Raw genomic sequence first — 20,876 nt, 5'->3', positions numbered from 1 at the left:
TAACTTTCTGTGGGGAAAAATATTTCTTTCTCATGTACTGATTGATCCATATCTCTGTTTATATCCTTGACCTAACCAATGTAATAAACAGTTTTCGTTTTTCATGAGAGCAAGAGTTTGAAATCTTCTATGATAACCAGATATCTCGAGTATTTTAATCTTCTTTTGCAACTATTTACATTGTTTTCAGTATGTTGTTATTCGACGTAATTTCTCTTTATGGGTACTTCTTCTTTCATATTCGAGTCATTAATAATAATAATAACAAATATCATAATAATTAAAAAATAAAAGACTGAACTGATAATTTTCATTTTTAATTAATAGCAACTAAAGCTGATAATTATTTTTTTTCTTATTTTAATAACTATTATGTTATTTACAACTTTATTATTTATTTTTACAATTAATGATCATTAACTGAAATGTAGGGGTAAATTGAGTTTTAGCTAGACAATATTTTTATTTGGGAATTTAATACAGAATATTTACAGACAAGGGTGTTTTTAAGTAAGTGTACTGAAAGAAAATGGAATTTTATTTTATTATATCTGTTTCATTCAAATTAAGATCGATTTTTTATTGCTATGTATTATTTAACTTCATAATTGTTAAAGTATGTTATAGATAACATGAGACGTTCGAAGGGGAGGACATGTGAGCCCAAGCTACATGTTAACATGGTATGCTTCACAAGGAAAACGTCATGCAAGAAGTCTAGAAAAAAACCTCAAATAATGGTAATACCAGTCCTACGTCTTGGCTAAATCTTTAGAGCAATGAGCAAATTAAACAATTATATAAGCATTCAAGTAAATTCATGACAAGGTTTAAATTTTGTAATTAAATTAAGAATTCTTTATATTTGAAAATCAGTTCCTAAGTACGTGACGGGGCACTTGTGGGCACACCATATCAGGACACATGTAAACAGTTCCCCATATCATCTCCATAGTATTAATATTATTGTAGGGTTTTTATTAGTGCTAAAAATGTGTAAAGATTTATAATTATTAAATCACTATAATAAGTTTGAAAACTTACTAATAATTTTTATTACATTGTTATTAAATATTTCATTAGTTATTTTAATATTACTTACTCTTTATATTATTTTGTTACTAAATGGTCTGCCAATAACTTAGAGTTCCGTAATATTTTCAAGAGAAAAAAAAAAGAGAAAATATTTTCCATTTACTGAAAACTAAAATTTAAAATAATTTTTAAATTCACCATCATATTCTGCATAAAGCTTAAATGCACTATATGAAGAGTTATAAATTTACATTATAAAATACTTTCTGCATTGTTTAGTCTTATGAGTTTTTTTCTTGTCGATCCAGTGATCAGAACATGCTACGAAACTTTAAAATTTCATACTGAGCAGAGTTACATAGTTCGGAAAAAAATAGTTTCGTAATGACACACTTTCTGTAGAAATAATCTGACAAAATAAAGGTTACAAACCCTTCAATGTAATTGGTATATACTGGTGATGTTCCGGATATCCGTATCCGTATCCGCGGATTTCCGAGGGAACATAAAGATCTGCATCCGTATCCGTTACTTTTTTGACGGATCTTAAACGGATCATTTCTATTCTAAAAATGTTTAAATATTTGAATAAAAGACTTAAATTCCGTTTAAATTAGGTTTTATTCCCTATTTAAATTATAAGATATCATTTCACCCCCCCCCCCCCGTTGCAAAAAGGAAGGGGAAATAAGTTTTAAAAGTGTGTATCAGTGTGTCTTTTTGTGGCATCGTAGCGCCTAAACAGATGAACCGATTTTGATAGTTCATTTTTCGTTCAAAAGGTGACTTGATCGAAAGTGTTCATAGCTTGGCCTCGTTTTTGTAGAACTTTAATTACCGGAGATATTAATTAAAAACCGATTTAACGTTTTTCACAATTATGGCAGTAAACATTTACCCGTACGTTAAAAATGTTGGCTCTAATTGAAAGAACGAAGTTTTCTGCGTTTGATATTTATTTGAAACTTCTAACTTATGTACAGTAGGAGCTATAATCTTGATAAGTAAATTTTAAATGCAATTCTAAGCCGTTATATGCGTGATTGTTAGCGATTTAATAGTTGGAAGACAAGAAGAAAAAGCTCAATGATTTAAAATTTCTATCTGCTGTCAGTTCATATTTGTTAACATGTTTGTTCTGACCCGCAAAATTCATCTTAATCTGAAGTCGGCTGTCTGGGACATGTTTTTTTTTTTTTTTTTTTTTTTTAATTTAATATTAGTTATATTGTGTTCGATTTGGGGTATCTGTTATTCTTCATTTTGGTTTTTCCCGGCATCCTTTAAAAAAAAGTCAGTCTAAATTCTTTATTTACTGTTTCTAAAAGTGTTCCCGGCTCTGTATTTCGTCCGTCGGAGAAGTAAGGTGGAATGGGTCAGCGCTGCTTTTATGCTGAAATAAAATGGGAAAAATTATATCTAGCCTGTCCAGTAGCAGCTTTACACTCTTGATCCTGTATCCTGCATCTACCGAGTAAGTTATAAATAATTTTTCACATTCCATCTAAGCATTAATGCAGCGCTGACTCATTCCTTCCAACTCTCCCTTAATTTTAACGGAGATTTCTTTAAAGAGTAAATCATAGTCTTGATTATATTTTTTGCCGCAGTTGACATTTTTTGAAGAAACTGCCATTATTCTGACATGAATACCTTCCGAAACAAATTTTACCCTTGTATAGTTGAATAAGGTAAAAAAAAAAGATTTGAGATCCGTATCCGTATTCGCGGATCTTGACACTAATGATCCGTATCCGTATCCGCGGATCTAGTTTTTTAACGATCCGGAACATCACTAGTATATACGTATATGTTTCATATTGAAAGTCCTGCATTATGATGTGCGTCCATCATTTTTAAATCATGTGCATATGTGACCTAGTCTTGTTCATATGTGCCCCCCACTCCCCATAAGGACACATAAGAGCAGTTCAAGACGTGGAGTAATGAAATATATATTTTTAAATCTGAAGAAAATCCTGGGCACAAAGAAAAGATTATTCAGTCATGAGGATACTTTTGCTCTGAGAGTTATTATTTTGTTTGAGAAATTAAAAAAATGAAAACAAAATAAGAAATGAAAAGAATTCATGTCTGTTTAATAAGATGATTAAACACCTCACGTGACGTTTGTTTTTCTTACTGTGACGACACAGTCATAACTAATAATTACAGTTTTTTTTCATTTTTCGTTTTGTTTATCTTTATTTTTTTACTTTTTACAAGGTCAAAAAAAACTTCTAAGCCTGTTAAGCATATTCGTACGACAAATTGTTGTTTTTCTATGAATTTTTGAAATGTGTCAATGATTTTTTGGGCATCCTTTACATTTATAATATTTTTATTTTACAAATAATATGATTGAAAAAAATGAGCTTGTATTTACTTCTTCGATATAAGAATAAGTTTTTCTGTTTTTAACACAAACACTAATGTTGATGAAGCAACAATTAGAATCAAGCAAGAATATAAAGCTGTTAATCTGCTGGAAAAACTACAAATGCATTCTCATAGTTGATAGAGACATGAACAACAGTTGCCCCATTTATGTCAACTCTCCTTTAAATGTGAAGTCAACAATGTCATAAGAGCATAAATATTTTCAAAATAATGGAGACACTTTTTTCGAAATTACAAGAAAACTCCTTTTCAGTGCAAAATATGTGAACTTAGGGATGTAATGATATCCGACAAGGGGCCTCCGTGTGGTAGAAGCTTCGTCTTCTAGGCCGGAGGTCGTGAGTTCTATTCCCGCCGGTGCCCTGGGTGTTATTTCCCTCTCTTGTGTTGTAAATCCTTCGTGTATGTGTCCGGAGGCAAGATGCTTTGCACGCAATCCTCTATGTTTGTGAAGCCGTTTAGCTTCTAAATAAATAAAGAAATATCCGACAAACGCTTTTATAATGTTGTTGACTTAAATTTACTTGCTAGCTCAAAAGCATTTATTTATTTCTTATCCACAGAAAATAGTTAACATTTCTATGCTTTTTATCAACTCCTCAAAAATGGCTGAATAGTTTAGAGTTATTACTACTTGAACCAGAGTATGAAAAATGTATTGAAGGAAATGAAACAGGCATAAATTGTATTTGTATATTTAGTATTGTTTTAATGGTATTTTATTTAACTTTTAATTTTAAAAAATGTAATTCTGATTTAATGTCAGAGTTGAATGGTATGTAAATGAAGAAAAGTTTAGTTTCTTTAGAATGTCTCAGACATGATTGTTGTTTTCAGAGTTTTGAATTCAAGAAAGAAATACTCAAAATAATTGAAAAGTTTACAATCTCCTTGAAGTTAAAGCTGATAAGTAAACAAGTTTCGTGTTGATAGTCAATGAAATAATAATTCCAAGATTTTACGATTACAAGTGGGAAATATTTATTTCTTTCACAATGATAAGAACTTTGTTTTCCAAGTCATTTACGGGTTATTTCACGTCAAATCGCCTAATGGCATGTGCCGTCATGTCTCAGATTTCGTCCATTATTTTTTTACGATCAGATTTATTTATTCCATTAAAAATATTGATCTCTGAGAAAAGCCCAAATTATTTTTTTTTTTTTAGATTTTTTGAATGAAAAATACGATTTGGAGATTTTTTCAAAAATTCGATTTTTGATCATTTTTCGGAGTCACCGTTTTGGAATGAATTCAGAAAATCTCTGTAATTTCTTGATTTTTCAACCAATTAAGCTGAATTTGATATCAATTTGAAGCAATTATTTATGTCTTTCAGTGTGAATGACAGAAAGTATTCTATGAACAGTTGGGTGTTGCCACTCTTTATCTAAAGTCAGTTTTTATGTTTTTTCAATTGGGAGATTAAATAAGTTATATCTCCGGAGTACCTACTACGATCTGCATCAAATTTTTTTTGAAGCATATTTAAATCTTTCTCTTGCTATGTAGAAAAAAGTAGAAGGTTATTTTTTTTTTTGTTTTGAAATAGAAAAAAATAAAGTTTGTTTTGCAGAAAATACAAGTTTTCTATTACTTTAAATCCCTTTTAAGCTTAAAAAAGGCAAAAAACTTTTCAGAACAATTAATACTGGACTCTCAAAGGATTTGTATCAATAGTTAATTGCTAAAAAGTTGTTTACTTCCGAAAAGAATTGTGCAAAAATCTCCGTTGCAGACTTTGCAAAAATAAATAAATAAATAAATAAATAAAACACTCTAGATTGAAAGCGTACTAAATATTAAGAATAATAATTTTAAAAATAGTATAAAATTACTTCTAATGGCATTATTTAGTTTTTTTTTTGGACAATAAAAGATGGGGGGGGGGGATAATAATTACTATTGAAAAGTGTTCATAGCCTAAATTTGTTTTTATTACGTAGCACCTGACAATGATCTTCCGCTCTTACAATACTCATGCAATACGCACCATTCTTCTTTCGCTTTGAAAGTTAACCGACACATAGCTTTCGTCGATTATAAAATGAAATGAAAGGCATGCTTGTGCGGACGGCATTTTTTTTTTTTTTAATTTACTATTTCTTTTGTATCAGAAAATGAAAAAGCCAGAATTTCTATCAATAAGTTTCAACGAGGTTTTAAAATATACTTCAATCAGGAAAAATAATCTTCTTCGGAGAAATCTAGAGTTGTGGAGTACTTACTGCAAGTGTGGAAGTTCATTGTCAAGTGTAACGTAATCCAAACAAGATTATGCTAAGAAAAATTTTCAACACTATTTTTTTTTCCATCCTTCAATGACAAAAAAAAAGCAAAATAATTCCATTAAAAATATTTTTTATACCATTCTTCAAATTATTATTCTTAATATTTAGTAGACTTTCAATCAAAATTGCTTTTATTTATTTATTTATTTTTGCGAAGTCAGAAACGGAGGTTTTTGCACAATTATTTTCAAAAGCAAACAACTTTTTAGCGATTAACTATTGATACAAATCATTTGAGAGTTCAGTATTAATTGTTCTAAAAAGTTTTTGGCCTTTTTTAAGCTTAAGAGGGTTTTAAAGTAATAGAAAACTTGTATTTTCTGCAAAACAAACTTTTTTTTTTATTTCAAAACAACAAAACACCCTTCTACTTTTTTTCTACATAGCAAGAGAATGATTTCAATATGCTACAAAAAAAATTGATGCTGATCGTAGTAGGTATTCCGGAGATATAACTCATTTAATCCCCCAATTGAAAAAACATAAAAACTGACTTTAGATAAAGAGTGGCAACACCCAACTGTTCATAGAATACTTTCTGTCGTTCACACTGAAAGAGAAAAATATTAGCTTGAAATTGATACCGAATTCAACTTCATTGGTTGAAAAATAAAGAAATTGGAGAGATTTTCTGAATTCATGCCAAAACGGTAACTCCAAAAAATGATCAAAAATCAAATTTTTGAAAAAATTCTCCAAAGCTTGTTTTTCATTCAAAAATTCTAAAAAAAAAAAATTGGGCTTTTCTTATACATATCTATCCGTAAAAAAATTATGGAAAAAATCGGAGACATGACGGCACGGCCGACTATTTAAATTAGGCTATTTGACGTGGAATGATCCTTACGTTCCTTTCATAAGAGTAAGGAATCACGAACATAAAAATCACGAAATGGGTTGCTCACAGTTATTGTTTATATCTTGCATGGAATGGCTTTCAGTTATATTGATCAATAACAATTTAAATTTTATTTATTATATTTTGCAATTGAGTACAGATTGTACGATCATTTTTCTTTGAGTAAAATAAAAGCGAGCGCAATAAATTTAAACTGTTGTCTTTAACATTTTTGTGTAATGAAAAATGTGCGAAGTCGTCAGTTTCCTGTATTTTTCACATATTTCCATAGCAACAAACGTTAGTTTCTATATAGCTAGAGGAGTGTTCTGTGATTGCTCGCATTATTTAGAGAAACTGCCTTTAAGCTCCTTTCGTGCTTAGATTTTGTACTAGCAAAGTGATTATTTATAAAAAAATATATTACATGAAGTAGTTCTTATTTGAAGTCATCTATTCAAATTAATTTTAAGTAATAAAAAAAATAGGGAACAATCTGCTCATAAATCAGATTGTAATGTTTCCCAGCTCTAGTCGCAAAATCTTTGTCTTTCAGAGGCACTAAACCCGTTTTAAATTCTCGAGCTGCATACACGATAACTATTAATCGTGCACCAATTCAAAAGTTTAAGACATTATTATTGACAGTTTGTATTTGTCTACGCTTTTTTTAAAAATTAGATCATATTTTTTGCATTTTTGAATACTATGCACATCCAAAAATTTTTTTTATCAATGGACTTGTTCATATAGTCTTCACAACGACGCATGAAAGTTTTCCCCAAACTAATTCCAGACGTAAGAAGAATAGGACGGCGAGAGGAATAAAGCAGTGCTGCATTTATGCCAATATTAAATACGAAAAATTATTTCTAGCTAGTAGATGTAGCAGCTTTAGACGCATACTGATATATTTAAAGTGCAAACTAAAAATATTTTTTTCACATTTTATTCAGGTATACATACGGTGCTGCTCCATTCCTCCCAATATCACATTAATCCCGACTCTCCCGTATGGAGAGATATTTAAGTGTAAACATTGAAATTTTGTTTTCATTTTCCCCACTGACTCCACGTCTTTTCTTGTTTAAGGGGGAAACCAGTTGCACGGGTCAAACACTCCACTTTTTTTATGTCATAAAATATTAGTGAAACTATTCAAGAATATGTTCCCAAAATTTCAGTGAATAATTACGTTCAGTGAATAATTTTGTTCCGATGCTATGAGCCCTTAAGTGACCGTGGAGATCTGAAAACGTTCACAGTAGTTTTTTTTCAAACGCGTTTTTCTCGAAACAACTTTTTTTTTTCAACTGGTGGACATTCTAGCTGAATGAATTATTGACCAATCGTTCTGAAAACTTGTGTGAATATTCTGTATTCAATTATAATCTATGTGAACCTGACTATGGATTAATATTATTAGCAAAAATATTTTTTAATGCAAGACATGCGAACAAAATGGTAGAAAATCATGACATAGTAATCAAACGCCTCAAAAACGTGCAATCTTCAACTTTTGTGTTCACAATTAGGTTCATATTCTTAGGAAATATGTTACTTACGAGAAAGAAAAATTGTGATGATTACAGATAAAAAATTGTGGCTTTGGTAATGCCCACCAGCAACGAGCTCCGATGGTGACTACCCATAGACAGCAGCTTCTAACCATACTATTTCTAATAGAATTGACTTCAAAAAATGACAAGGTGTACTTCAAAGAATGAATAAAATATCTTTCAAGTTTAAAGAAATTCTGATTATTTCTTTCTTGTTGGAAAAAATTTCACGAAAAACACTAATATTTCAGCCTCTTAAACTGGTCCCCCCCCCCCCTTAAAAAATACTTGCATATTCAGAGCTCACCGTATATACTGATGAACTTTTATTACATTTGTGCAATTTGCAATTATGCTATATTACTTCATGCTGTTCATTTTATAGAAGTAGTTTCCCATTAATTAGTCTCTTAGTCAGGTATAAATCACATAATATTTTTTCGACATCACTTTTTCATATTTTCATAATTTTTTGAGATGTTTCATCTATTTTTTTTCCTCAACGGTTTTTTTTTAATTTAAATTTAAAATAACAAAACAGATTTGAGAAATTGCTTTCATTAAATAATGCAGAAGTAATTTTGATTACTCCAAATATTTTTCGATAAGCAAACTAATGCTGAAATGCAAAATAGTAAATGATGAAATGAGCAAGTTTTTTTTAATATTTTCTTTTATACAAAATGTTTTAACAAGAATAGGGATTTAAATTCCAGTATACATGAAAATATATTTTTTTTTCATGTTTGCAACTATTCCTAATGCAGAAAGAAAAGTAAGTTTTTTGATTTGTAAAAACACTTTAAAATGCGTACTGATTTTATACCTCTTTTAAGTATTTAATCATTGAATCCCTAGCCATTTGTTTTCTCCAAGAAGCATAAAGTTATATAAAAACAAATTATTTTAAAACTTATTGTGTATGAATATGATTTAAAGTAATTTTTAATGCAAAATGTAAATTAAAAATGCAACAGTTTTTGTTTCTAATTTTCGATTTCTTAGTTTACGCAGTAAAAGATACATTAGAAGAGGTAAAACTGAAAATAACAACCATGTTTTAAAAATTGGTTGATTGTTCCTAATTTATTGTATCACGCATTCCCCGACAACAAGCTATAAAATGTATTGCATATGTATACGAACATAATTAATTTAAAATTACGAGTGTCAGTAAAATAAGACAATTCATTTTTGTTGGTTTTAAATTACCAACAATTTAATCAAAAAAAAAAAAAAAAATAACGAACAAAATTAAAGTTAAAAAAAAAAAACTGTCCAGAAAAATTAGTTACTGCACACAATGTGCCATTTTTCTTTTTGCACATTCCTTGAAAATAAAAATGTGTGTAAGTTCAATATTTTACATTGCAAAATGTAAAACTAAATGTAACTTGTGATTTTAGTAATTGTGATTTTAGTGATTATGTAAAACTAAAATCACAAGTTGCATTTTACATTGCAAAATGTAAAGTAAAATATAACTTGTGATTTTAGTTTCGTCTTACCAATAGCTTGGCATAGTGTGCGTCTGAACTTCTTTCTGATTTAATATTCTTTGTGCTTTTTATTTTCTGTGTATATTTAACTTAACAGTAGTTCAACTTACACGCTTAGATACGATAATTATGAATATATTATTTAAATCACATCTAACTAAAGGAGTTTCTGTTGCAAAAAATATTTAATTGAAGTCATTTAAAATATGGTTTTTATTTTCAGTTGTTTTCATTATTGCTACATTTTATAACAGTACTTTATATAATATAACTGCTCACATTTCACAATAATAGAAAGATAACGAATGTTTTAGGGATTACTTTATGTATCTCGGGTATATCTTTTAAAGTGTTCCAATTTATTGATTATCTTTTAGTGTATTATTTCGGATGAATACAAAATCTGATTTGTGATTTGAAAGATAGTTTGAAATATGTGTAAAATTATAACTTTTAGAAACATGGAGTAATCAACTTTAGAGTATAGAAACTTAGAAAAATATACAAACTTTGATTTCGAAAACCTTAATGTGTGTAAAAAAAATTCAAATTTTATTCATCTAACAAACCAACAATATAAATATTCAACTGCAATGGATTGTCAGTTTATTTTATTAAATTTTGCTCTTTTTACTCGTAATTTCATTGTGCTGTTATCAATAATCTACTTTTCCTCTTGAACGTGTCCTTTTCCCTCTATGTTTTTTACACAGATATCATAAATTCACTGTAACGGAATTGCTTTTACATTTTTATTTTACTTATTCATTTATATTTTCGTCTTAAAACGACTTTTTTTAAATATATGCTCTTTTTGTATTTCAAGTATGATTCATACATAAACATGATGTACATTAATGTACTGAACAAGGGAAAATTTTGTGGCAAGCAGAATGCTAATGATCTGAATTTCATAAATGCCCGAAATTCGGAATTTGTAGAGCATAGAAGTTTCCAGCTTTTTGACTTAATAGTGCACTAATATTTCATTTTTAAAAAGAAAGTGTTACTATTATCAGTACAGAGAAGTGTGATTCAAACAAGAATAGCATAAATTACGACCAACAATACAGCTTTTATATATAATCATAATAGTGATTTCATTTTCAAAATGATTCATAAATATTTCCCTTGCTTAATATTTACTGTAGTATAAAAAATTTAAATATTTTAAACATATTACCTTACTTACTTAACTTCTAGTTTTCTTATGATTTGGACATCATAATTTAAATTGTAGCAGCAAAACCCCATATAATGATTATTAACTATCTATATTTTATGTTTGGGTAAACTATGGATTTTTTTTCTAACTTTTTCCTTTTTATTACTTTATAGAACAATACACAAATGAACGAATATTTGTGTGGAATAATATTATCTTTATTTATATTGTTGAAACTTACATCAGTTATTGTTACTAAAGCATCAGTATCCTTCTATACTATATTCTATAATTTAAAGCGTTTTCTCTTTTGAATTCAAATACTTAATTGTTTCTTTGAATAACAATAAATGGAAACCTTTTTTCAAATTTTATATTTTTTATTAACTAAACACACATAAATATATGATACAAAACGTTTTTTTACAGTGATGTATTGTTTAACAATAGATTTTCTTTTCACAGGCTTGACAATAACTTCTGCATATTTACGTCATCTGAAAAAAAATGATAAGGATTAAGAGCTAGGAATAAAAATGCAAAGTTTATGATTTATTATGACTTGCAAAAATATCTGGCGATGGTAGTAAAAATCAGTAAATTAAACGTTGGATCCCTGCAGGAAATTAATGTAAATATTTTAGTAATCCAAGATGTACAAGCAAATTATACCAATAACTCTACTAAATAAACACAACTCAGCGCTAATATAACACATCACTATTACTCCCAAAAATTAGTAAACACTCTCAGCGTCAAGCTTCACCATACCTTTATATGACTCTGATGAGCTTCATGGAATGACGTAAAAGGAAAAAATTGTAACAGCATGAATAGTCAAAGCGTGCTTCGACTAAAACTGAATACTTTCACACTTCTTCATCAATGTGTTGATTAAGAGGGAGAGTGTTTATTGAATCATTCATTTAAAAAATCACAATAGAGCTAGCCAGATGTGTCAATTTTTATTATGCAGTAGAGTATCAAAATGCCCCCTATACAGTGGAGGGGGGAGAAAGGACACCTGTTGGCCCGGGCCCAATCCTCAAGGGGGCCCCAAGTTTTTCAAAAAGAGGGATAAAATCTATGTAGCAAGCACGGGTAAACAATATGGGGGCCCCAAAATTTATGTACACGCTAACTGCCCCTACATACGACTTCAGACAACTCACGTATTTCGAAACAATGTATTAAAAGTCAAAAAATATATATAAATAAACTATGAAAAAAATATTTTAAGTAAACTCTGAAATCCGAAAGTGGTGCAAAAGTCTCGAGTGATGCCACAATTGGGGTGAAAAATAACATAGTTTTTTTTTTTTAATATCAGCGCTAAAAGGTAAATAAGAATTAACTTCTGAAAGTTATAAAACGAATAACGCGTCTTTATTCCACTGGCTTGTGATGAGGGGCGTGCACAAAAATTTTGGCGTCCATCACAAATAACTTTTACGAACTCCCTGCATATTGTTTACACCTACCTACACATATTTCACCCCTCATTTAAAAATATTTGGCTCAATATCGGCTCTTAAAGTCTTAAAGCTCGGGTCCGGGCCAACAGATGCCCATCACCCCCCCCCCTGTGTACGCCCCTGCATGTGATAGAGTAAAAGTTAAAAACCTTGCACTTTAAAAACGTTTCGATTTATTTATTTATTTGTTCTTCTATTTCAGTTATTCATTCTTTTATCTAATTCTTTAATATTAACAAATAACTCATTATTTATATTTTTATTTACTTTTCCAGATTTCTAGATGTCTTTTTCGCTTTATGTATTAATTATTTAGACCAAAACAAAAATGAAAATAAAATTTGAATTTCTGACATCTTGAATTCAAATTATGTTTTACGCAATTACGAGTTGAGAGAAGACCCTACTCGTTCTGTTGAAACTAAATGTTTTGTCAGAAAAAAAATAATTTTGCCCCCTCCCTCTTTTTAAAATTAAAATCTGTTTTAGCTAAGCCGTGAATAAACACAATCAAATTGTTATCATGGTGACGAAAACGTGACATCTTAATAAATATTGTAACAACGAGCTAGACTTACTCTCGTTGTCATGGTAATCTGAAAAATCAGAGCAACATGAACCTCCGTCAAGTGAGCTAACACTAGAATTACTGTGATCTTTGTATACCTAGAAATACGACAGGGGTCATTTTGGTTCTAAGAGAAGAAATCTACATAGTTCCCAATAAAATGTTATACATTTGTAAGAAATAGTTAAATATAATTATATTTATAATAAATGTAAGTTCTTTAAAAGATGCAGAGATTTTTTTATGTACAAAAACATAAATGCTTCAAGTTCTAGTAATGATATGTTCTTATGAGGCATATTTGAGTTTCTGCTGTTTCAGTATTAGTAAACGTATTTGCATTTCTTAGTTTATCAAAAAATTCAAAATGGCTACTGTCCGCACTTTTAGATATAAGGGTATAACCCATTAGTTATGTTTAAAATAAAAAAATACTATTTTCTTGAATATTTTATATTTTTACGCAGCATGATGATTTAGGAAATGTTCAGGAAGGATTAAGCTGTTTATGAAAATAGAGAGGATCATTTAGCAAAAAATGTTTTTTTCGTGTCAAAACGACCATTCCCGTAAGTCTTTAATATACAATTCGCGATTGCTCAAAAACTGTTTGATATGGTGTAACGATGTTTTTCAAGTATGCAAATGGAAATTTCGTATGATTTATATGATGTATAAATAATAAATAAATAAATAAAAACATGATAAAAGCAAAACAATATAGAAATGCTATGATAGGAAAACATTTAATCTATGAAAAGATTTGAAGTAAATTATTTAAATGAATGTAATTATATGATTTACTCCAATTACACTATAGTCGCTGTGATTTCATAACTTATTATAAGCGAAATTGACTAATAAATTATTCTTAAGATTATAATTAACTATATGACTTTAGTTTGGTTTATAAAAATACCACATTATTTTCAACAAATCAGTATTTATGTAATTTGATAATTTTTCGATTAAAACGCAATTCATGAAGTATTGACTTATATGGTTTGACATTTTTCTGTTTTCTTACATTACTGCAAATAGAATATAATAAGAGTACAATAAATATCCGTTATTGAAATCTAAACACGCATCTTTCTGTTTATCTGATCAAACAAAGGAAATATTTCACTATCAATAACGAAGTGTATTCAAACAAATGGATATTTTATTCTACGTATCATTTCCATTAAAACGTAAAAGGAATAAGGAATGTCATCTAATTTATCCATTTTCTCTTCAACGTACATTGTTGCATTTAGATCTGCCCAAACAAAGTCCGAGCGATTAATAAAAGAATCTACATAACCCGCATTGAGGAATTGTTTACTTGGAAGACAATGGAGGAGAAAACATTGTACGAGCTCCCGTAAGTAAACAAAAATCCAGGCAACGAGCATTTATTTCGAGCAGGCCAGTCATGCATATTCATGATTTGTCGCTGGTAAGAGAGTTTTTAATTTATTTCCAGTTTAGCTAGAGCCCGAAGTTGAGCGATAAGCTACTCCCTGTTTTTTTAAAAAGTTAAACAAAATGTCCCGAAATGCATATTCAAAACTCCATCTGTGGAGCATCTCAAAAATGCAGCCTCCGCTGCTGCGATTTTGACGGTAAATCAGTCGAAAAGCATCGAAGCAGCTTAAAACTATTAGTTTAAAGCCAAAACTTTCCAACTCCATCAAACTTTAACACTTAAATGAACTTTTCTGCTTATCATCTTGACGCAAGGGACCTTAATGAATTTTCCCTTCTCCATTTTTCTTCTTAGGGCTCTTATCCCTGGTCCTCTCTTTCCGGCCGCCCTTAGTTTGGCATTTTGCCATGAATCGATCTCACAGAAACTTTGTTCCAAGACGAAGAAAAATGTCCGCCTCTCCAGGGGCAATAAGGCGCAAGCGCTGCCCCCCCCCCCCCATCTCCCCAACCCACCGGTGAAACGTCCGTCGTCGAAACTGGCCACAAACTGCTCTTCTGACCATCTCCGCACCCCCCTCTCCAAATAGCTACATTAGCAATAGCTGGATCGATGTCTTGCAGAAGAGCTTCAGCATCCAATAGATCGCCATTTTTCACGATAATTAATGACTCCTTTCCCGTGTTCTTGTTAAAGCCTGAAACTAAAAACACATGCTTAGTCTCACTTCCTTGGCTAATATTTTCGTGAACTCTCGCTACCTGGAACTACTTTCAGATTCATAGGTCCTGGAAGAATTTACGCATAATTTAGCTAACTTCTCTGGCTGCTCTTTAAGGGGCTACTCATAGATGCCTCTTGAATAATGTACTTTTATTTTCTTGAAAATCGTGTATAATCCTTTCTCTCCTATCTTATTATTTCCGATTTTCCCATAATAAGAACTTATAATGCGAAACAGAGCTTGATGCAACCCAAAGCTGTACTTTTCGTAGAAAGGTACTCATGTACCAATTTAATGACTCGTAATCGGTTTATTTTATGTTTAGCGGTAATAGTTTAAGTTAAAGGTTTTCTTTTTTCTTGGTGCTGTCATTAGGAAAAATTGGAATATAATATTCTAATCTTAATGGTTTCACCGTATATTCTCTCTTCGCCCATTGCATCGTCATAGGCTTTAAAAAATTAATGTATTATACCAGTACTATTCTTGTGTCCATATTAAAGTATTTAATCAGAAAATTGATATTTTTTACAGTCGCAATGCATGTGAAACTGGAACTTTTCGCGTTTTAAAATCTCCGACTCCAACTCATCTATCCTAAACCAGTTCGACTCCTACTCCAATCTCCCAGAACCAGTTTGACTCCAACTTCACACCCCTGAAATACCCCTTTTTGACTTTTCTTAATGAACGGATTGTACAATTGCTTTGTAAAAACCAGTAAAGACGCTTTGAAGAATTAATTTGTTTTCTATTAAAAAGCATAGTTATATCTATGTCACATCACTAAGACAGAATTGCTGATTTATTTTATATTCATAACAAAATGTAGGTTAGCTTTTTCGTAGTTCTTTAATAAACAAACTGCACCATTGATCCGTAAGTACTTTTGCGTACACTTTGAAAACATACTTTTATGATCCTACATAGTAAAATTGTATCCCTGTGGGAATCCTTAAATCAAAATTGTTTACTCATTTAAATTCATAACAAATGTCACTCCTAGACTTCATTGCTTGTTGAACGAATTTCAATCTTACTTCGTTTGGGCTTTTACACAGATTTTGAGAAGTTTAAAGTTTCTGTCCATATGCATACCTCTTTGTTAAAGCATTAGTTTTTCAGCTCACACAATAACCGATTTATGTTATATTCATAGCAAATTTTGATTTCGGACTTTTTAGTACTTGCTTAGAATAAACGAATTTCCACTATTTCTCCAAAAAGACTTTTCGTCTCAAAACACTTTTTTTGCTCAGAACTGCACAGATGTGTAATCACATTAAATCACAATTTATTTATTCACATTCACAACAACAACAAATTTTATCTTTTTTCAATTGTTTGTTGAACCCTTTTACAGTAAAAAAAATAATTGAATTTTTTACCTATTAATTAACGATTATTGATTTAATTTGGATTCATAATAAATGATAAGATTCATTTTTTTTTGTCACTGTTGTTTATTTAAAACGAGCCCAAACTATTTCAAGGACTGTGGCAATTACTTCAGTAATCCCATTTTGAATTTTTTCCTCTAAAAATAGTTTATATTTTTAAATGATTGTAAAAAGTTGTACTCGTCCAGCATTTTTTCAATACATTTTTGGTGTAATATAGTGAAAAAAGTGCTCAAACAATCCTTAAGTTTTATATTTTACTTATTTACTAATTTATATTTTAAAAAGTTTTTTAAGATAAGTAGCAAAAAATGCTGATTAAGTATTTGTAACACACAAATGTAAGAAATATTACACTAAAACGAGAGCGAAATGAAAGGAAATGATGATGAGAATGAGAGAAAAAAGACATAAACGATTCTGCTAAATCCATACAAATAAAGAAAAATATGATTTTATTAATTAACTTTTAAAACTTTTAATCATTTTTTGAAACAATACTGTAATTCAAAAACTGAAGGCAACCCTTAATATAAAGGAACACAGTAATAAAAACTTTTGCGCATTGCCACACGCACGTGTTACAGTAAAAGTCTGTCTAGCAGTACTTTAAATGTCATTTTCATCTTTCAATCTTCCTTAAGTGATGTCACGCATTCAAAAATTCAACTCCTTATATCAAGCGACAGTTATTTTAACACAATAAAACTGTCAGAAACACCTCTCTAAGGAAATTGCTTTCTTTCTGAACAAACTCATTTTAGGGCTATACTGTAAAAAAGTTAAAAATTAAAAATAAATAAATAAGAAAATAAAAGATGCTTGTAATTAAAAAAAAATATTAGACTGTTGTATGACTATCAGTCTATTTCATGCATGTTCCTTACAACAAGTCCACAATGGCGTATTTAGGGGATGGCGGAAGAGGCTGCCGCCAGGGGCGCAACGGCAAGAGGAGCGGCAATTTGCCAAAATAATTTTGAAAAAAAAAAAAGAAGAGATATTTAAGTCAATACAATAATAATCTCTTCGTAGAAAAATTAGTAAGAATCGAACTAGAGGTGGAAAAAGAAACAATCCTTTATTCTCAAAAAAGAAAAATTTTGCGTGAAGACGGCATTCTTTTGGACTGCTTAATACTTCTACACAGCAACGGAGTCATTATCGCAGCCAGAAATGCCTTCTGAAGTTTATTATTTTTTTAAATCAGAAATACCTTCTGGAGGGGATTTGTTGATCAAAAATTCCTTTTGAAGGGGATTTTTTGATCAAAAATACCTTCTGAAGGTTGTTTTTTTAAAAATCAAAACAGTCCTTTCATATGCATAAGCTACTGCATGTTAATGTTAAAAGCGATAGCTCTGGGAGGGGGGGGAGTCACCCCCTCTCCTTCACTGTGCCACTGAGCGGAGTATCTGACAAGGATGTGGGACGGCTTTCAGCCCTGGATTTTTCTTCTTCGGAAAGGGGGCGGCATTTTAACTGTTGATGGGAAAATATAGACCATAGTATCTGTTTTAAGGGACACCTCCGAAAAAGGAATAATTTTTCTATTCCCAATCCCTTTGAATAGGGACCTTCTAGTATTTGGCTCCGATTAAGGGACTCTTTTTTTAAGTGATAGTCTGAGAAACAATATACAGGGTGTTTCAATTAACTTTTTGAGAACTCTTAAGAGGGATAGGGTGCATCGTGACGACTTAAAATCATTCATCAATGCGGGGTCGGAAATTTTATTATTAAAAAAATATTTTTTGAAATTTAAATAACGCGAGTGTTTTTATCAGTATATATGAAACATTTTCAGCTATGTAGATTAAGTGTTAAAAATTTATGTTTTTTAATAAAATTATACAAAGTTAATACACAGCGTATGCATCAACACAATTATCTCCAAACAAGGGACACCTTTAAGGGACAAAATGTCAGTCCTCTTAGTGTGTGAAGTTTACTGTCTTTTGAAACCTTTCTCAAATAAAATTCAATACATTATCTATTACAATCTAAAAAAAAAGAAAACTCCTCCCAAAAATGTTACTAAAGATCATCTAAAATTGCACTTTAAAGCGACAATTTCAAAAATTTTCAAAGGGAGAGTCCCTGAAAATTCCTCCTCCTAACGTCATCGAAGGTAGGTAAAAATAAACGATTTGGGAGCTTCAATCTTGAAAAGTTTCTAGAAAAGGGGTTCGATTCTCTAATTCCTCTATCATCACCTAAAATTGCCAAAACTGCCATTTTTGAACTAATTTCGAAAAATAATTGGGAAAGATCCCCCTCTGTAGTACACTTTCCCTAAAATGGTCGAAGGCAATTTATAATTGCCTTTTTGGAGTTTCAATTTCGAAAAATTGGGTCCTGAACTCCTCCAACTCCAAAGATCGTCCAAAACTGCGTTTTTTAAAACTAAAGTTTTTAAAAATGTCCAGGTAAGAAACCCCTGGATCCCTTGTCTCTGAGAGAATATTTTACTTACGATTAGGTTCATATTGCTAATACTTGAATCTATATATAGTAATGACTTCCTTCTCCCTTCTTAACCAGAAGCTGAATTCATTATCTCTATTTACTTATATATGCGTTTGAAAAAAAAAACGGAGGGGGGGGGACGCCGAGTCCCCCGTATACTCGCAGGTACATCAGTTTTTGTCCTCGCCATAAATCTGCTTGAAATAGGGCCCCGAGTAAAGTTTTAGTTTTAAGACTCGTTTTAATTTTATAATTACAATAGCATCTTTGTAATGATTTCATTTATATTTCATATTCTCTTTCAAAGCTATTTTTTCCTTCTGTTAGCAATTGCATAACTTATGTTTATTGAACTTTTATTCTTCTGGAATATCTCGACAAAAATGCAAAAATTAATGCTAGTTGAAAAAAGGGGGGGGGGGTAATTGTTATAAATAGAACTTTAAAATATTCCCTGTCTTTGGTTCAAAAACAAAGACCCTATATCTGGTTCAAGAAGGATAGAATTTTTCATAATACTTGCTCATTTTGACCGAAATTTTCATTTTCGCATGGAATAAAACTAGAGAAAGAGGTTTGCAGTCTATATTTTTAATGTTTTAAACAATACAATGCAAATTGAAATTACTATAACTGATAAAAGTCCTTTAACTTTATTCAGAGTTATCCTCAAAGAAAGGAAAATTTCATGTCCTGAACTACAAATGTTAATTTAGCAAGTCAACCATGAATGCCTAAACATTTTACTAACATTTCTCTTTGAGCAATAGTGGAGCTGTCCCTTCTTACTCCGAAGTTTTTAATATCGCATGCAAGAAAACTATGGATGAAATAAATGCTTTTTCATTGGCTTTGTGCAAAATGTATTTTTTTTCCTCCTACCTTTTTTTGGGACTGGAAAGACATAGTTGTCTTTTAATTGCGGCAAAAAAATAATGAAAAGTGATAGTATTTATAAATTTAGTTTTGTTAATAAAATTAACAATTTAATTTCAAGGCTTAACTTAAGCATATATTAGTGGATTTTTGTACCTTAAAACGTTTCAAATAATGCAGGTTTTCGAGGATTTCTTTGATTCAAGTCATCAGTTTAAGAGCGCAATTCACAAGTTAACGTTTTGCCTTGAATTTTGCTTGTTAACTTTTATTATCAAAATTAACTTTAATATTAGGTACTATTATTTTTTTTTATTGTTTTGGCAACAGTTAAAAGGCGGACTTCGAGTTTTTCCTTTTTGTATTAATGTTCATGACCTATTTTCTTCATTAAAATATGCAATCATCATGTGAATATGCCTAAGTCAGGCGGAGAAAGAACAAGAGCTTGACATGAGAAAAACGTAGGGTTGAAATGACAGTTTAGACTGTAAAAAAGAAGAAAATATGAAAGTTTTACTTCTATCGTGCGTCTTTACAACACATTTTTGTTAACCACTCACAAGCGGAGCTACTTTTTCCAGAAAACTATCAACAAATGTAATTTTCTTTACGAAAAAAAAATCATTTCTAAGGATTGTTTTTTTAAGAAGGCTTCTTCCAGGAAATTTTTGACTTTCATTTCTGCCATAGTAATTCCATTATTAATATTATTATTTAGCAAGATAACATATACGACCCTATTATTTCCTGGGATTACTTGGAAGAGCATGCTTTCTGAATCTTTCCGTAAACTTCGCATGTTGAGAAAATTGAAGTTGCATTATTTTGCATCTCTATACAAAGTTAACTTACTAGCTTCCCAGCAATTGATTCTGATTTCGTGATCTCATTTTTGATTTCTCAGTCTTTTATATTTATTTATCGTTTTTTAAAAATTATTTTTGTATTTATTTATTTATTTATTTATTATCGTAATATTTGCATACGCTCTGCTGATTTTTCCTGTCATTTTCTTTTTGTTTACCTGCCATTTTTTCTCTGCTTTAACTCTTTTTTTCTTATTTTTGAGCAGCCGTTTTTTCCATAAAACAAATCCCAAGAAAAGTCCGCAAGTATGTGTTAAAAATAGAGTTATTTGTTGCAAAAATTACAGGTCACGTTTC

The 20,876-nt window shown here is 30.3% G+C and overlaps 1 long non-coding RNA gene across 1 annotated transcript in view; it reads right to left on the bottom strand.

Annotated features, from left to right (window-relative positions):
- Positions 1 to 11,152: 11,152 nt before the first annotated feature.
- The window catches only part of LOC129231381 (uncharacterized), a 152,131-nt gene continuing 142,407 nt past the window's right edge, over positions 11,153 to 20,876 (bottom strand). Inside the window, exon 4 of the long non-coding RNA XR_008581248.1 lies at positions 11,153 to 11,284. This is a non-coding gene — a long non-coding RNA (uncharacterized LOC129231381). The remainder of the gene's footprint in view (positions 11,285 to 20,876) is intronic.

The sequence above is a fragment of the Uloborus diversus genome, chromosome 10 (assembly GCF_026930045.1).
Source record: "Uloborus diversus isolate 005 chromosome 10, Udiv.v.3.1, whole genome shotgun sequence".
In the NCBI taxonomy this organism is placed as follows: domain Eukaryota; kingdom Metazoa; phylum Arthropoda; class Arachnida; order Araneae; family Uloboridae; genus Uloborus; species Uloborus diversus.
This window is presented reverse-complemented; position numbering and strand designations above follow the sequence as displayed.